At 42.6% G+C, this 17,834-nt stretch overlaps 1 long non-coding RNA gene across 1 annotated transcript; it reads left to right on the top strand.

Annotated features, from left to right (window-relative positions):
- On the top strand, positions 1-15,951 carry LOC117525486. The gene is made up of 4 exons (XR_004565067.1): positions 1-11; positions 2,622-2,628; positions 10,430-10,434; positions 15,872-15,951. It is a non-coding gene; the product is annotated as an uncharacterized LOC117525486 (long non-coding RNA).
- Positions 15,952-17,834: the final 1,883 nt, after the last annotated feature.

Here is a 17,834-nt window from a genome sequence, read left to right as displayed (position 1 = left end):
AGGCACAAAAGGTTGGACAAGCCTGAGGCAAAGTGGGATGTACCGTTTTACTGTAACCTGGAGGGTGGGTGGAACAGCCCAACTAGTCAAGTCACAGGGGGTTTTATACAGCCGCCCCCTAATATGCGTAGCTTATTAGTAAAAACTAAAATCCTTGTGAACATTATGAACTGTCAACAGACATTTCAGGTAATGCAATAAGTTTGGATACTAGGCGTTGGTAAATGTGTGCCCCAGTGGTCACTTCCGCCACTCGTACCTGTCCGTCTGGCCTGGGAAACACCTGTGTTACCTTCCCCACGGGCCAAGACACCTGCGGCAGCTGTGGGTCCACCACCATAACAGCTTGTCCTACTGTCAGAACGGGTGTACTTTGTGTTCATTTTTGACGGGTGCTGAAGTCCAGGTAGGTACCGCCGAGTGAACTGAGACCAGAAATGGTCAGCTATGACCTGGCTTGCACCGTCCGAGTTGCTCTCTTGTGCTGTACACTGCCTGGAGCATAGAAGCATCCTGCCACCCCCATAAGCAGCATATTTAGGGTAACAGGGTCAGTGTCCGCAAGATCAGATGACACATATCCCAGTGGTTTGGAATTGAGCATGCTTTCCACTTCAGTAAGACGGTGAGCAACAGGTCGTCTGAAACAGATTGTCCTTTGAGTACCACCTGAAGTGAAGATTTCCACTGCGCAAATCTCCCGCTCTCAGGCACCACCAAAATGTGGTGCATGCGGGGGATTGAAGTAAAAGGTGATGCTCTGTTCACTGAGCTTCTCCTGTAAACTGTGGCTCCATAGCTTCAAATGCTTCTTGCAGCTCACGGTCACCTCCTTTGAAGTTGGTGCCCTGGTCACTCAGTATTTCAAAGGGTTTCCCTCTCCGAGCGATGAATCGCACAGGGCTTTGAGAAAAGAGTCGGTGTCCATACCAGTAAGTAGATCAAGGTTAATGCAGCGGGTGGTGAGACATTTGAAAATAATGCCCCAACGTTTCTCTTGTCTCCTACCTATCTTTATGGTAAAAGGCCCAAAGCAGTCGATCCCAGTGGACCAGAAAGGAGGTGATGGAGGCACAGCCTGGAGACAGGAAGGTCAGACATTTTGGTTGGTACAGGATTAGCCTCTCCACTTTTACATTCCAAACAAGGTGTGTTGGTGCTTCCTCTCAGCCTGTCTTCCTCTTAAATCTAGTACGTACGCCGCAATTCAGCAAAGACACGTTCAGGGCCAGGATGTAGAAGCCGGCAGTCATAATCTTTAATGATGAGCTGGAGTAGTAGGATGGTCCGGTGACAGCACAATAGGATGTAGGGTATCAATATCTATGTTTTCTGCACGTCATAGATGACCACCTACCTGAATAAGGTCAAGCTGAGGGTCATATTCAGGTGACAGGTTATTAAGTGTGCTGTCTGTGCCCACCTCCTTTCCTGACGTCAGTGCATGGACCTCAGCAGGAAGCTGTCGAGTTGTGCCTGTTTGAGGAGCTGAACTTCTGTCTCCATGCGCTGGGATGCGGACATGGGGGGAGAAGCCGCTTCGTGACAGGACAGGACAGCAGACTCTGTGAGCTTGTGCAGTTCAACAATATGGGTGCCTACAAATACTTTGTAGTGACAGAACTCAGACTGGATCCAGTTTAGCACAGTGGTGGAGTCTGTCCACAAAGTAGTGTCGCTGATAGGTTGTGTAAGCTCACTGGGGAGGAGTTGAGGCAGCTGTGCTCCAGCCAATGCAGCACATAGCGCTAAACGGGGAATTGACAGTTGTTTTCGGGGAGCTACACATGATCTAGCCATGGCAAAAACAGTAATGTACAGTAGTGTTCAGAATAATGGTAGTGCTATGTGACTAAAAAGATTAATCCAGGTTTTGCGTATATTTCTTATTGTTACATGGGAAACAAGGTACCAGTAGATTCAGTACATTCTCACAAAGCCAACAAGACAAGCATTCATGATATGCACACTCTTAAGGCTATGAAATTGGGCTATTAGTAAAAAGAAGTAGAAAAGGGGGTGTTCACAATACTAGTAGTGTGGCATTCAGTCAGTGAGTTCGTCAATTTTGTGGAACAATCAGGTGTGAATCAGGTGTCCCCTATTTAAGGATGAAGCCAGCACCTGTTGAACATGCTTTTCTCTTGAAAGACTGAGGAAAATGGGACGTTCAAGACATTGTTCAGAAGAACAGTGTAGTTTGATTAAAAAGTTGATTGGAGAAGGGAAAACGTATAAAAAATTATAGGCTGGTCATCTACAATGATCTCCAATGCTTTAAAATGGACAAAAAAAAAACAGAGACGCATAGAAGAAAACGGAAAACAACCATCAAAATGGATAGAAGAATAACCAGAATGGCAAAGACTCACCCATTGATCAGCTCCAGGATGATCAAAGACAGTCTGGAGTTACCTGTAAGTGCTGTGACAATTAGAAGACGCCTGTGTGAAGCTAATTTATTTGCAAGAATCCCCTGCAAAGTCCCTCTGTTAAATAAAAGACGTACAGAAGAGGTTACAATTTGCCAAAGAACACATCAACTGGCCTAAAGAGAAATGGAGGAATATTTTGTGGACTGATGAGAGTAAAACTGTTCTTTTTGGGTCCAAGGGCCGCAGACAGTTTGTGAGACGACCCCCAAACTCTGAATTCAAGCCACAGTTCACAGTGAAGACAGTGAAGCATGGCGGTGTGCATCATGATATGCGCATGTTTCTCCTACTATGGTGTTGGGCCTATATATCTCATACCAGGTATCATGGATCAGTTTGGATATGTCAAAATACTTGAAGAGTCATGTGCCTTATGCTGAAGAGGACATGCCCTTGAAATGGGTGTTTCAACAATACAATGACCCAAGCACACTAGTAAATGAGCAAAATCCTGTTTCAAACCAACAAAATTAATGCCTCGCTGATATGAAGAAATCATGAACACTGTGGTTATACAACTAAATACTAGTTTAGTGATTCACAGGATTGCTAAAAAGCAGTTTGAACATAGTTTTGAGTTTGTAGCGTCAACAGCAAATGCTACTATTATTGTGAACACCCCCTTTTCTTTTTTTTTCTTTTTTTTACTAATAGCCCAATTTCATAGCCTTAAGAGTGTGCACATCATGAATGCTTGGTCTTGTTGGATTTGTGAGAATCTACTGAATCTACTGGTACCTTGTTTCCCATGTAACAATAAGAAATATACTCAAAACCTGGATTAATCTTTTTAGTCACATAGTACTACTATTATTCTGAACACTACTGTACATCTTGTTGTGGGGACTCAAATCTTAGGTATGCCACTGCTCCATACGCTCGCTCTGATGCATCACAGAAAATGTGCAACTGGACAGATCTTGCTGCTGTGGGGAGATGAGCTATGGCCTATGGGTAGTTACTGGCCCACTGTCTGATCTCAAAACCACCTGTAGATAAGAGCTCTCTGATGTTATCAACCAGTGCCCATGCCTGTGAGGAAGAAGGCAGAGACTGCAGACAGTTATCAACATAAAATGAGTGCAGAACTGAGTCTTGAACTTGTTCATTCCCCTCCTTGTGATCCTGTACATAGCGCTGAAGCGCATACGTGGCACAGCAGGGGCTACATGTGGTCCCAAAAGGCAGAACACACCACTCATAAATGTCAGGGCTACAATCTCTCTCCATATCTCTCCATACAAATGGCCTGTCCTGGGGCAGGAGCCGCACTTGGTGGAACATGCACGGAACATGATGGTAGAACATGCATAACTGCTTCAGGGCCAGCCGGTAGTCTGGAAGTATTTTTACGCTGGAGTAGATGGGTGCATAGTGGGATGCTCCATCGATCTATACTCGTTCAGTAACACTCTGCAGTAACTCTAGTGCCTCTTTATCCTGCTTGGACTGAGTTGCCTCCTTTTCAGACCGAAAGGGGAGCATGTCCAACTGCCACAGCTTCTCTACATTGTGCCTTAAACTTGAGGAGGAGTTGGAATTAGGGATGTATGCAGACATGATGTGCCAGTAGGCTGGTGCAAGAAAGTCTCAGGCCCCTGGATAGCCCAGCCAAGCTTTGTGTGCACAGCCACAGGGCTGCTTACAGGACCAGCTCTCACTGGTGACAGAGGTGTGATGAGCTGTGCATTGTCTGAGCCTATAAGGAGCATAGGCTGCACATCTTTAAATGCTTCAAAGGGGATGTCCATCAGGTGTGAGTATTTCTGACGGAGTATATCCATTGGGCAAGATTGTTTGGCCAGGTCAAGCTCTTTGGCAGTGAATGCGTTACAGATGTGATATTTGGTTTGGGGAGATTTGGATGCTCTCACATCAAAGGAAACAACTGCTCCCCGTACCTGAGATACTTCCTGCCTTATGGTGCGCAGTTTGAGGGACTCCTCTGTGGTGTTTAATTTCAGATAGTGAACTGCAGCAGACAGAACTATAGTCCTTTCTGATCCGTCATCTAGAATTGCATGTGCAGACAGAGACTGGCCAGGACTACTTGAGCATAACATGCCCTGAGTGTGTAGACTGATCCAAATACACCATACTGGATGTTGTACTCAATGTTAGGACACTTCCTATTGGTGCTGGAGGTTGCTTCATGGAGAATCTGCAGGTGTTGTTCTCCACAGGTTTCTTCAGTTACAGCAGTAAGACCGATGCCCCCGTCCACATCGCCAGCATCTCTTGTTGTCGTTAATCCAGGTAATGATTTGTGCAGTGCCTATCTAGTGAAATCCATGCAGGACTCAAATAGTGCTTCTGTACTACTGCAGAAGGGCAATAGGGCTTAAATTTTTCTCTTTTCTTGCCTTTGGAGCCATCTTATTCTCCGTAGAGATAGAGGCGCTGTTCAAGGTGGTGATGTAGTCTTATTGGTGCTATAGTAAATAGATGATGGAGGTTTGTGTTGTTTAGATGCTTTATCCCTGCGGTCTGGGCGTGGCCTTCAGGTGGGTAGCTCTCAGTTGCTCTTCTGGATATCTGAATGGCCTGTAACTTCCTCTCTAACCACTGTGCAAAGTCAGGGAGAGTATATGTTTTAACAGAGTCGCTTTGCAAAATACCCTTTGTGAGGAAATATTCAGCCAAGTTTACTCAGGAGCCTCTCCACATGAGAACCACACTCTAGTTCACTCCTAGCGGCTCCTTCCATAGAGTTTAGTAATCCCACTAGGCCTACTAACTGACAGAACAAAGTCCTCAAACCCCTGTGCACCTCCAGCTTTCACTGTAGGGGCCTCAGAATGTTGTTAATTTCACTTTGGACAACTGCCGTGGCTGCCCATAGCGTTGCTGTAGAGCTACATTGCTCTAGTGAAAGGATAGGGTCACAAATATACCTTTTTGCTATTTGAATGCAGCAGGGAATTTCAGATGGTCAGCAGTACTTGGAATTTATAGTCCTCAACAGATGTGTGTGGGGTCCCAGTACTCCATTCAGTCCTTTCTTTAACACGACAAAATCACTCTCCTTTACTGTGGTGAAACTGATCAGCTTAGGTTTGGGGATGCCATAGGAGGAAGATATAGCCATTTCCATCAGGTTTGGTCTCTGAGTTGCACCATACTGCATGCTAACAGGAGACTGCGGAGCTGGAATGGGGTTGCGACACACATTAAGTAAACCCACAACTGGAGGCTGGACTCAACATGTGGCTGACTCAGAGGTGGGCCTGATATCCAGGGTAAAGGGCCTTGAGTGGAGTTGGCAGGGGGCAGGGATGCAGGAGAATACTGCATTCTGCAGGGAACCTGTATTGGGCAACACTAGGTTGTGCAGGACCATGCAGGGAGTGATGCAGGCCAATTCAAGTCTCTCTGTTGTTGCCAGGGAGGATGTGGATGATTGCAGCTATAAATGTAGAAACTGGATACTACTGGTGCGGTGTAGATGTAACTGTAGAAGCCACAGAAAAGAACACATAAACAGCGGCAGTGCCGCAGTCACTCCTGCTACAGTAGGAGCGGTACTGTTGACTGCAGTTGAGGGGGATAGCCGTAGACTGTACTGTGGGTGAAGAGGTTGGCTGTACAGTACTCATGTTATAGTCCTATGGCAATGGAGGTAAAGGAGTGATGACCTCCAAACTGCCCATAGATTAGATTAGATTAGATATACTTTATTGATCTCACGGTGCAGAAATTACGTTTACACTCCAGTTACCTCAGACAGCAATTAGTCCACAATTATTACTTGTTTACCGTAATAATGGGACACATCAGAATTAAAGGCAACACATACACATTTGACATTGTTTATGTGCACTAAGTTTGAAGAAGTCTGTTATCCGAATTGAGGCGGCAAGTGGGTGAAGGCCACGCAGCAACCCTGAGATGTGCCGCCGTCAGCTTGGGGTGGGTAGTGACAGGGGCTGCAGCTAAAACTGCACCAATGGAGCATGGTTCAGTCCTGTGAAAAGCAGTTTTTGTCTTTGTGAGATAAGAAACAGTCAATGTTCCCCAGACCGAAACAAATCCCTCTGGAGGAAAAACAGTTGGGCAATTTGACCTTCAAGCTTGATAAGCCTGTAATGTTATGGTTTGAGCAGTGAAAAACACTTTTTAACAGTTCCACTTGCACAACCAAGTCCCAATTATGAATTAAGAATATTCTCCGGCCTCTGAAATCTTCAGCTTCAACTGCAAGGCATGCATCTGCTCCAAGATGTCATCCAATTTGCATCTGAATTCAAGAGTCATCGCAGTCTGAGAATGCACTGCCTTGCCAACCTCGTTAATCATGACGGGCAAGTGAGGGGCTTGTCCATCATGATTAGGTGGGTCCCTTACGGGTTGAAATAGCTGGGTCCCTTATGGGTTGATTACTGTCTTCGTTGAGCAGAGATAAACTGTCATTGAGCAGAGGTAAACTGGTGCTCCGGGAGTGAGGGAAGTGCTGCATTATTGATGCTGCTCTGCCAAGGTTCAGCGATACTTGCAGTGCACTCTGTAACTCCCTCACTTGATTCTGAACCTGAGTTACGCAATGCTCCATCCTCCGCCATTTCTCCATCTCTGATGACCCATCGATGCCACCTGCAGGATGCATTGGAGTAGATGTTTGATGCATGGGAAAAGTCCTGGCAGCATTAGGGAATACTGGATTCGGCTGTTGTGATGGATAAGTCAGGAGAAAGTCATCCAGTTGTCCTGGGATCTGGTGGACCCTCCTCGGATGGACACTTTGCTGTTCTTCATAACTGGATGTTGCCATTAGGAAAGCTGCAACTATATCTGGCTCGAAGGACCAATTGTTCTGAACAATGTGCATGTGCATTAACTGGCTAGTTACAGCTGGATATTCCTATCCTCTGTCAGAAGGTACAGGAGACTTGAAATGAAGAATTATCCACAGCCTTTGGGTTCAAGGACTTTAGTAGAAATGCACTATCAAGTGTGTGTGGTTTGTTCATATTACACACACCCAGCACACGTTTGGAGCAACAAACTGTCGACCACTTTGCAGGTTCAACAAGGCACAAAAGTACATCCACTTTGCCTCGACAAGCCCGAGGCAAAGTGGGATGTACCATTTTACTGTTACCTGGAGGGTGGGGCGGAACAGCCCAACTAGTCAAGTCACAGGGGGTTTTTTACATTAAGCCCCCGTTCAATAAGTGAGTTGGCATGCTCCATTTGCTGACAGATGAGGAGAGAGTTCATAGGTTTATCATACTTTATAATTTATTTAGCACTCAGTCATTATGTAGGTTGAACACAACATTGTTATGAGGCTTTTTTTTTGTATCAACAAAGGATTGATATTTTATGTACCTTATTTTCGTGAGAACATGTTGCGTATTTTGGTCACTGACACCCCTGCCGTGTTGTGGTACATGCGCATTAGAAGTTCTCTCTGTATGCATTTGGAGCTGAAAGAGACAGATTTGATGGAGCAAATTAGTTTCTAAAGTTGTCCCAGTGTTTAACAGCATTGTAACAATAATTACTTTGTCATGATATTTGAAGAGTGATGTAAATGCAGAAAGCACAATTCTATACTGTAGAGTGTTTGACAATGACATTACTTCAGAAGTTTGCACTGCATCGTTTCCAACTGTGTTCTTCTGAAGTGCCGTCGCTTGTGTGAAGTCACACCAGACGTCGCAAGGCATTGTGGGACATGTAGTTTTTCCCTCTGTGGTTTGTATATAACGAATGCAAGGTGTATTTTCACTTGTCTAATGTTGGGAATGTGTGTGTGTGAGTGCACACAAGGTTAATGTGCTTACTCTGTGATGAATTTGACGTGTGAGACAGGGCATATTTATTTCATTTTTGTCACTTGTTCTACTTTCTTTTTATTTTTTGCATCCTTTACAGTATTTTGAGAGGAGAGAAGAATGTGAATTGATGCAGCCCTGTTACATGTTGTGTCATTACAGGTATGATTGAGAAAAAAATATATTACCACTATACGATCAACGCACTGTCCCTCTGACCATGTCTGGGACAGTCAAGCAGCTGTGGACCAACTGCTGTGTGATGACTGACTTCCAGGGATGCCTTGATTTGAAAGACTATATTACTGTTGAATAAAGCATCATTTTTTGTCTTCTTTCAAATATTACAGTGTGAATTTACCCCCAGAATCAATCCTCCGTACTTTTGCACACCTCTGCACATAGATCACACAGATGTAGTGAAAATACCTAGTATACTGGCATAGTTCTGTTGTACTGTATATAGTTAGATACGTATATGTGTATATTGAGTACGAGAAGAATCACTCATTTCAATTGGTAAGCTCCTTAATATACAGCTGAGACGTGGAGACCAACGTTTTCTGGGTTGTAGTGATCATGTAGCTTTCTGCACACACTGGTATGACAGGGCTGAACCTCGTGGAACAGGTCCGAACCTACAGTCCACCATGGAGAGCTCAGACAGGCCACGCAACACTGAGAAGATCAGTGGTTACAGTCTGAGGCTGTTTACTCCTTCACCAAGAGACAATAATGTGTCAGAGTGGGGTCCTGAAATAAATTAAGCAACATAAATAAATAAATTAATAAGTGTTAAATTCACTGATCTTCCACGCATCTCTTGGAACTTGTTTTGATTTTCGATTCTGACATCAACAATTATTCTGGAAAACCGCTGACATCAATGTTTTATGTTCCTTTTATGTTTCATGCACCTCCTGATGGTCCTTTTTGATACTCATCACTGCAATTTGACCAGCTGGCGAGCCACAAAGAACTCGATGCTCCAGGACAGCACTCGGTATCAAAGGGCAAACGTCCCTCTCCCTGTGTGTTTTGGGCCTGTTGCGCCCTGGTACCACTTCTTCTCAGTTTGCAGTCACTCTGCAGTCAGAAAGTGCAGAAAAATGTCCAACAACTTCAATAAATTCCTCTGTTTTATTTGCTGCATGCTCTGGATCGGCAGGTCCTGCTTCCACATCCTCTGTTAAACTATCTCTCACCAACTCCCGACAAAGTTCACAGAGGTCCTCCATTGTCTCTCCTCAGGCAGCTACACTCAACAAAAATATAAACGCAACACTTTTGGTTTTGCTCCCATTTTGTATGATGAACTCAAAGATCTAAAACTTTTTCCACATACACAATATCACCATTTCCCTCAAATATTGTTCACAAACCAGTCTAAATCTGTGATAGTGAGCACTTCTCCTTTGCTGAGATAATCCATCCCACCTCACAGGTGTGCCATATCAAGATGCTGATTAGACACCATGATTAGTGCACAGGTGTGCCTTAGACTGCCCACAATAAAAGGCCACTCTGAAAGGTGCAGTTTTGTTTTATTGGGGGGGGGATACCAGTCAGTATCTGGTGTGACCACCATTTGCCTCATGCAGTGCAACACATCTCCTTCGCATCATCCGTGAAGAGAACACCTCTCCAACGTGCCAAACGCCAGCGAATGTGAGCATTTGCCCACTCAAGTCGGTTACGACGACGAACTGGAGTCAGGTTGAGACCCCGATGAGGACGACGAGCATGCAGATGAGCTTCCCTGAGACAGTTTCTGACAGTTTGTGCAAAAATTCTTTGGTTATGCAAACCGATTGTTTCAGCAGCTGTCCAAGTGGCTGGTCTCAGACGATCTTGGAGGTGAACATGCTGGATGTGGAGGTCCTGGGCTGGTGTGGTTACACGTGGTCTGCGGTTGTGAGGCTGGTTGGATGTACTGCCAAATTCTCTGAAACGCCTTTGGAGACGGCTTATGGTAGAGACATGAACATTCAATACACGAGCAACAGCTCTGGTTGACATTCCTGCTGTCAGCATGCCAATTGCACGCTCCCTCAAATCTTGCGACATCTGTGGCATTGTGCTGTGTGATAAAACTGCACCTTTCAGAGTGGCCTTTTATTGTGGGCAGTCTCAGGCACACCTGTGCACTAATCATGGTGTCTAATCAGCATCTTGATATGGCACACCTGTGAGGTGGGATGGATTATCTCAGCAAAGGAGAAGTGCTCACTATCACAGATTTAGACTGGTTTGTGAACAATATTTGAGAGAAATGGTGATATTGTGTATGTGGAAAAAGTTTTACATCTTTGAGTTCATCTCATACAAAATGGGAGCAAAACCAAAAGTGTTGCGTTTATATTTTTGTTGAGTATACTTAAGACCAAAGCAATGGATCAGACTAGATTAGCGTTAGCCCCGACCACTGACTTTGATGGCCGAGTTTGACATATAGAGGGTTTTCATGTGACGTATCGGTCACGTAATTTTGTGTCCCGTGCCCATTCTGGATTACAACGCGGTGGCCGCTGTGATATGCTATGTGCATTTGGCAAACAATTGCAGAAGCTTCAACGTCAGTGTAAAGAAGCCTCACAGCACCGAGGCGCTGAGAGAGATCCGCCGCTAACAGAAATCCACTGATACCAGAATTTTATTTTATTTTATTCAGCAATAAAATTATATAAGAATACATAAAAATACTGCAGAGGATAACACAAGAACGCTTCCAATACGGATGCTTATTTGCATTGTGGTCCTCGAGCACCGAGCTGCTGATCCACAAGCTGCCCTTCCAGCACCTGGTGAGAGAAATCGCTCAGGACTTCAAGACAGACCTCCGCTTTCAGAGCTCTGCTGTGATGCTCTGCAGGAGGCCAGTGAGGCTGACCTGGTCGGCAGCTTCCTAGTTCACAATATCGCAGTGTGACACTGTTGGCCAGTTTGTTACATTAAAGTAGACCTGCACTGAAATAAATGTCGTCAGATTTCAGAAAGAAATAGCTGATATGTATTTATAAGACCCTTGTGAATGCAGTAAAGTAAATCTGTAAGCCCAAATTTGTAATTCAGCGGAGAAATCTTCGTTTAAAAATGACAAATTTGCAGCTAAAATTTAGCCCTCTGTGAAAAGTTTGTACAGCCGTATCATTTCCATGACGTCAGGGACAAGACGACGCGCTCCAGCCTTCAGTCCGATCCCGCATTGAAATTGATTTTATCTGTTAGTAATGTTACTTATACACGTCCTGGTTTCAACATCCAAAAGTAAGCTGCAATGAATGTGAGCTACAGATCTGTGTGCTCAGATCAGCAACGACATCGACAGTGGGCGCCGTTCTTCCTCTCCTGCTCTCTGCCTCCGCTGCGCTTATTAAGTCTGCGGGCTCGTTAACGAGCTCGTTAACCGCCGACGCGGGCCACTCACACCGCCCGTGTCTGCGGCATCACCTCTCTGTCTACTGAATGGAGCTGCAGCACACTTGGCACAAGTCCTGAGATTATGCTCGCTGTTTTAATGCGAAGCGGCCGGTACACCTGTTGCTGCAAGGACAGACTTCTTGCGGCAAAATCCACAGCACCGCACGTCTCGGCAATCGGAGCCCCAGAGCTCCTGGACGCTGAGAGAGGTTTATATATTTTTAATGACTGGGATTCTTTGCAGGTCTCACCTCCATATCCCGCAATGGTAACGGAGGCGAAACACAGTAGATTTTCATTGCGACACCACTCAATCAAACGGGCGTATGAAAAAGTCCCCCAAAATAATTTTCAAGCACAAATAAAAGAAATGTGTACTCACCAAACGTGCCGCAAGACAATATGAAGTTTTAAAAAAGTAGATCCTTCCGTATAACACAAGAAAAAGGTGCAGATGAAAACTGACGTAAATCCACAAATTACAATTGGCGCAATGCATGCTGGGAGAGGGTCTTGTCCGCGACATCTCGGCAGCGTCCATGATGAGAGGGACAATTTGCGGAGGGCTAAATGTTAGCTGTAAATTTGTCATTTTCAAATGAAGATTTCTCCATTGAATGACAGATCTGGGCTTGCAGATTTACTTTACTACATTTAGAGGGATCTCATGTGTAAATGTAAGTCATTTTTTGTTCAAAAAATCTGACTGCATTTTTTTCAATGCAGGATCCACTGAACCAACTGCTGCACATCTATCACGATAAATAGCTTTATCTCGAGGATTTAAAGCATCGTAATAACTGTACATTCTCTCCATTTTTCTATCACGCGCCAGCCTCCTTGTAATCCAGAATGGAGACGGCACCTGTCCTGCAGCAAATCTGTCACGTGATTGAAAACTCTCTATAAAACAAATTCATGATGCACTGCAACACAAGGACCATGAAATAAATAATTAAATAGTGAAATAATTAGGTATGTTTTTGACCATGAAATAATTAAATAGTGAAATAATTGTTTATGTATTTAATTCCAATTTGAATTAATGACACATTTAAGTAATTATTTAATGGTGTATTTATTTAATTAATGTCACATTTAATTAATTAATGGCACATTCAAGTAATTATTTAATGACATTTATTTAATTTTGGCACGCTTGTTCCTCCATATAAGTCAGCGCTTCATCGATTTCTATTTAACCTGATGCCTGACGACGCTAAGCAAGATGGCGGCTGCCTAGCAACAGCTCACGGGCTGCGTCTTGTGTCCCTAGATAGACACCCTGCTCAGCGTGCCGCTCTCGTTGGACCGACCTCTCTGCTCTCTGGAACTGTGATACAGCTCGCGCCCACAGATTGAGCTCGCCGGACTACTTTCGCCACACTGCTCAGCGTGCCGCTCTCGTTGGAGCGACAACACACACTGACGCAGAATGTCTTTCTTCCCAGATGATCTTTTTCAGTGCAGCTTCTTATTCTGACTTTAATACGAAGTTAACACCCACGTCTTTCATCGCTAACTGTAAATGGTCATCAAACCATTCCAATCGTATCTTTCTGAACTCTTCCGCATCAAACTCCATCGTGTCAATGTTTACAGTGCTTGAGCCATAACAGGTGAAGTTGCTCATAAACTTTAAGTTTCTTAAATATTTCTTATGGCCACTCTTAAAACTTCAGTTATCTTTATAATTTTATTACTGGTAAGTTTTAGAATTGATTTAGATGAGATATACTCATTATTTCACAGGTATATATCACAATTATCTGGAAACTTTTTGCGCAGGAATTCATCAAGCACGTCGGCCACGGGCGCGTACTAACACAGAATACCCAGAAACTGGAAAGTTGTTCGGCCATAACGAGGGCGTCCACTTTTAGCTTGCCATAAGCTAAGCTAGTGACGCTCGCGAGAGTGCGGTAGAGAGTGGCGTCAACTCAGAACATGGCGCCATTTTGGTTCCAAATGCGCTGAACTACTGAATGAACCTTTAATGTTTTTGGTCAACAACATGCTGATATTCACCAAACACAGGAAGCTTTGAAGACGAGTAGTGATTTTGAGTTTTGCAAACTCTGTTGGCCCTCCAGATCCACTAATGCAGTCTGTGGAGTTTCATGAACAGAATAGTCTTCAACATTGCAAACAGTGCCATCTTTTGCCTTCTCTGTGGATTCAGGTGTTACGCTCAAATCAGCAACTTTTTGCTTTTTGATTGCATTGGTTGTGACATTGTAAAATCTGGGGTCTGTGTGAAAGGCATCCCCTATTTATGGTTGAACTCTCAGCTCAGTGAGAGTTCAAAGGGAGGAGGTTGGTGCCAAAGTGAAACTGCCTTCAAGTTGTGACGGCAGAACCTTTGTGGCCGGGAAGGTGCTGGGATCGAACCTGGACGGCTCGCACTAAAGACCATTCCTCTACCAGGTCAGCCAAAGAGGAATTCCCCGTCAATGTCTGAAAGTATAGAAAAAGTCTAATTTTGAAATGGAAAATGTATAGGAAGCCTGTCCCATCTATGAGTTTTTGGAGCACTTTCATGGTTCCAGCTACTGACAAGCTTGATAGAAATGCTGATTTACTTTTTTCCAATAACATTTGGTACCTGCAGAGATCTTATGAAATATTCTGATGTGCATTTTCTATTTTTTGGAGCTGTAGGCTGTGGTTATCAAAATCTAAGAAAAAAAAAGATGGCAAGATGTGTATGTAATTAAAATGTTCACTTTCTGGGATAACAAAATATTTAACTTTCTCATTTTTTGAGGTGCACCTGTAGATTGTCTATACAAAATTTGGAAAATTGTGATAATGTGATGAACAGCGAGATGTGTACATGAGAAAGACAAGCGCTTTAGATAATCCTGTTTTATTTTGACCATCACATATTTGGAAATAAATTACATTAAATACACCGGTTTTCCAGAATATTAAAAAAGATGCAAAAATTTAAATAAGACTTCATTTACAAAATTCTACCCACATCCCATCAATTTTAATCCTAATCACAACTAAGATCAAACCTCCAAAATATTGACCAAACAGAAAAGATACAGAACCGTATTATGCCTTACAAAATATATTAATAGTTGTACTTTTTAAAGAACAGTCTTCATAGCAATGCTTTATGTGAACTATTTTAAACTTCAGCATAATTACCCAGTGACACCGTGACCAGAAAGTTTCTCAAGAACAGTTTAGGTTTAATTAATCTTGAACGCAGTCTCAAAAATGTACATAAAAAAAATGTCTTTGGTGACTTGCATGTAGCTGATTTTGCATAAAGTCAAATCAGTGGATCTAAAACTGGGGGGTGTTAAGATCAACTGAAATAAAGCTGAGTTGCCTTATGTGCACAAAAAAGAACAACACTGACTGCTGATACTCACCAATACTCTTAAGATTCGATGTTAGTGATGGAATCAATGTAAAAAAAAATGATACATGGAAGCAGTGGTGGGTACAGCTACGCTAATTAGCAAAGCTAAACTTTTCATGAGTTGATTAGCTTTTCAACAAACTTTGAAAAATATTAGCCGACCAATTTAGTTTTGCTAACTAAGTCAGCTGACAAGAACTCAAAACAGTACATTTTTTTGAATGACCTAAAAAAAAAAAAAAAAAGACCCCAAAACAAAATAATTACATTATAAAATACCTGTTCTTTCACCGTTGCCATCAAAGAGCTGATATGGATCTACAGCTTGAATTGACAAATTTAAATGTTTGTAAACCTTAAAATCATACATTTGTTCCTGGTGGAGCTTATACACTAACCCAATAAAACTGATATCACATGAAGGCAACACTGAGGATATAGAGCAACAAGAGGTCAGGCTTTCATTAAATTGCAATTATTTTACATGTGTATATTTTCATTTATTCAATATGTGAATACACTATGTTGAATAGAAACTTTAATTTATTCATGTAACTATGTGCATCTTGATAATCATCTGATGTTGATATGCTAAAGCTTTTGTGGACCCTCCGTGTTTATGCTACAACAATTTCAGTTCTTTAGGTTTTTTACTTCTTTTTTTCATGGATTTACAAAAAAGACCCAAGCTAAAGGTTAATTCATATAAAAGTTAGTTATTGGTAGATTTGGCTAAATGTCTGACCAGTTTATCGATTTAGCATTATTAAGTTAACTTTTCAGCTGGTGAATTAACGGTTTTCAATGACAACTTTTAGGTTAGTTGTGCCCACCACCGCATAGAACTAAAAAAACGAAAGCCAATGGTGCTAATTTCAGAATCATTCCGACTCTTGACCTTCATACAGTATAAACTTTCAAACATATTTGGCTTTATGGGGGGGGGGGGGGGGGGGGGGTGGGGGGGGGGGGGGGGGGGACAGGCGACAGTGGTAAGAAAAGAAAATAATGAATAAAAGTTTCAGCTTGATTGTTTGTTTGTTTATCTGTGAATTTGTTTTTCCGCAGATGGAAGATCTTGAACTTTTTCAGAAGACTCTCCAAGCCATCCTCCACATGAACAAGGGCGACTGTCACTGACCCGACTCAAGTCAGAGTACAAGCTGCTGACTGGAGAGCACATCGCCTTCAGACGCATGGGACACAGAACACTGATGTCACTGCTCCTCAGCATGCCCTCAATCATCCGCATGGAGCAGAATCGATTTGGAGAGGTTCGTGATTTGTTTGGATCAAATGGTCGACTTGATCAGTGTTTATCAGCCACATTTCAGAAAGAAAGAACTTTATATATATATTATAATATATATATATATATATAGGATCAGTTTCACTGGTCTTCAGCCAAAATTCTTCTGAAATAAACATAGTCAAACTTTACTAATTTTGGCCCATGGAGAATGAAAATGTTTGAAATTGTTGATTGGCTGTAGTTTTAAGAAATGCTACGACTGTGCTACTAAGGATTAATATATAACCCCTTTTGCTGATTTTTAAAGTGTTACAAAAAGAGAACAGGTGAAATATTATACAGTCAGAGAAACATAAAAAAGACTTATGTTTATGATTTTTCATGAAAACTCTACAGTTAATACAATATAATTATGTAGACGCAAAATGTAAAACCTTGTATGTCTTGGAAACAGTAGCCAATTAGCCATTGTTATTGTCATATTTGAATTAAACATGCCAAAATCTATAATAAATAGCACATTTTATTTCTGAAGCAGACCACTTCTAAATATTTGTATACCAGTGTTGACTATTAAATATGAAGATTTTTGACAAATTAACTTGATATGCTGAATGCGGCAGCTGCTGTCTCACTGCAAAATTACAGTCAACATGTGAAAATAAATGTTTGTGATTTTTAACTTACCCTGATAAAACAATATGTGCCATTATGACACCATCCAATATCCATATAATTACACCAAAAACTGATATTTTACTGCTGGCCATGGTCGTGGATTATACATATCAATGTTTGTTTTGACTCTTTTGCAGATGATGTGCTTTTCGTCTACCGAGCCCCAGAAAGCCAAGGTGAGAAGCCCTCAGCAGGTCTCAAAGGAGATAAACCAACCACACCAGATCCACAGCGATGTGAGGGTCAGACCAACGGTAAATTTTGGTTTTGGAATGTAATTTTTTTAAAGGGGGAACTGTGGGATTTTTCAACCTGAGCATTATTTTTATAGTTTTTAGATTCAACATTTCACTTGGGACAAAAACTATTTTAACTGTTCCATTGTGGAGTTGGAACAATGTTACTGTACAGGGCAAGCTCAAAGTTAACCACTTAATTTTGGAACAGAATCAGCAAAAGTCTAATCAGACATGTCTGGTCGGCTGAAGAGACTTTCTGTGGATGTACACGTGTGCATGTTTTTCTCAGTAAACATCAAAAAAATGCTCTTTAAAATGAAGGTGGCCAAGCGGTTTGTGCACTTGTTTCCGGCGCGTAGCGTTGTTGGTTCAAGGCCACCCCAGCTGGTTTTCCATGTCATGTGGTCTTAAACACTTACTGAGTCAACATGCGGCTCCATTGTGGATCTGCTGTGACGACCCGAGGACAAAGGGAGAAATGTGAAGAACTTATTAAATGATTGTGCATTAATTCATCCTCCTTTTGCTTTGCTGTTGCTGTCTCATTATGTTGCCACCTTTAATTGAATTATTATAGTGTTTGACAGATCAGCTTTCTGCAGATCTCTACAGTCAGTAACAGTGAGACAATGCACGTCTCTGTCTTACCAGGTC

Source organism: Thalassophryne amazonica, chromosome 2 (genome assembly GCF_902500255.1).
Source record: "Thalassophryne amazonica chromosome 2, fThaAma1.1, whole genome shotgun sequence".
Taxonomy (NCBI): domain Eukaryota; kingdom Metazoa; phylum Chordata; class Actinopteri; order Batrachoidiformes; family Batrachoididae; genus Thalassophryne; species Thalassophryne amazonica.
This window is presented reverse-complemented; position numbering and strand designations above follow the sequence as displayed.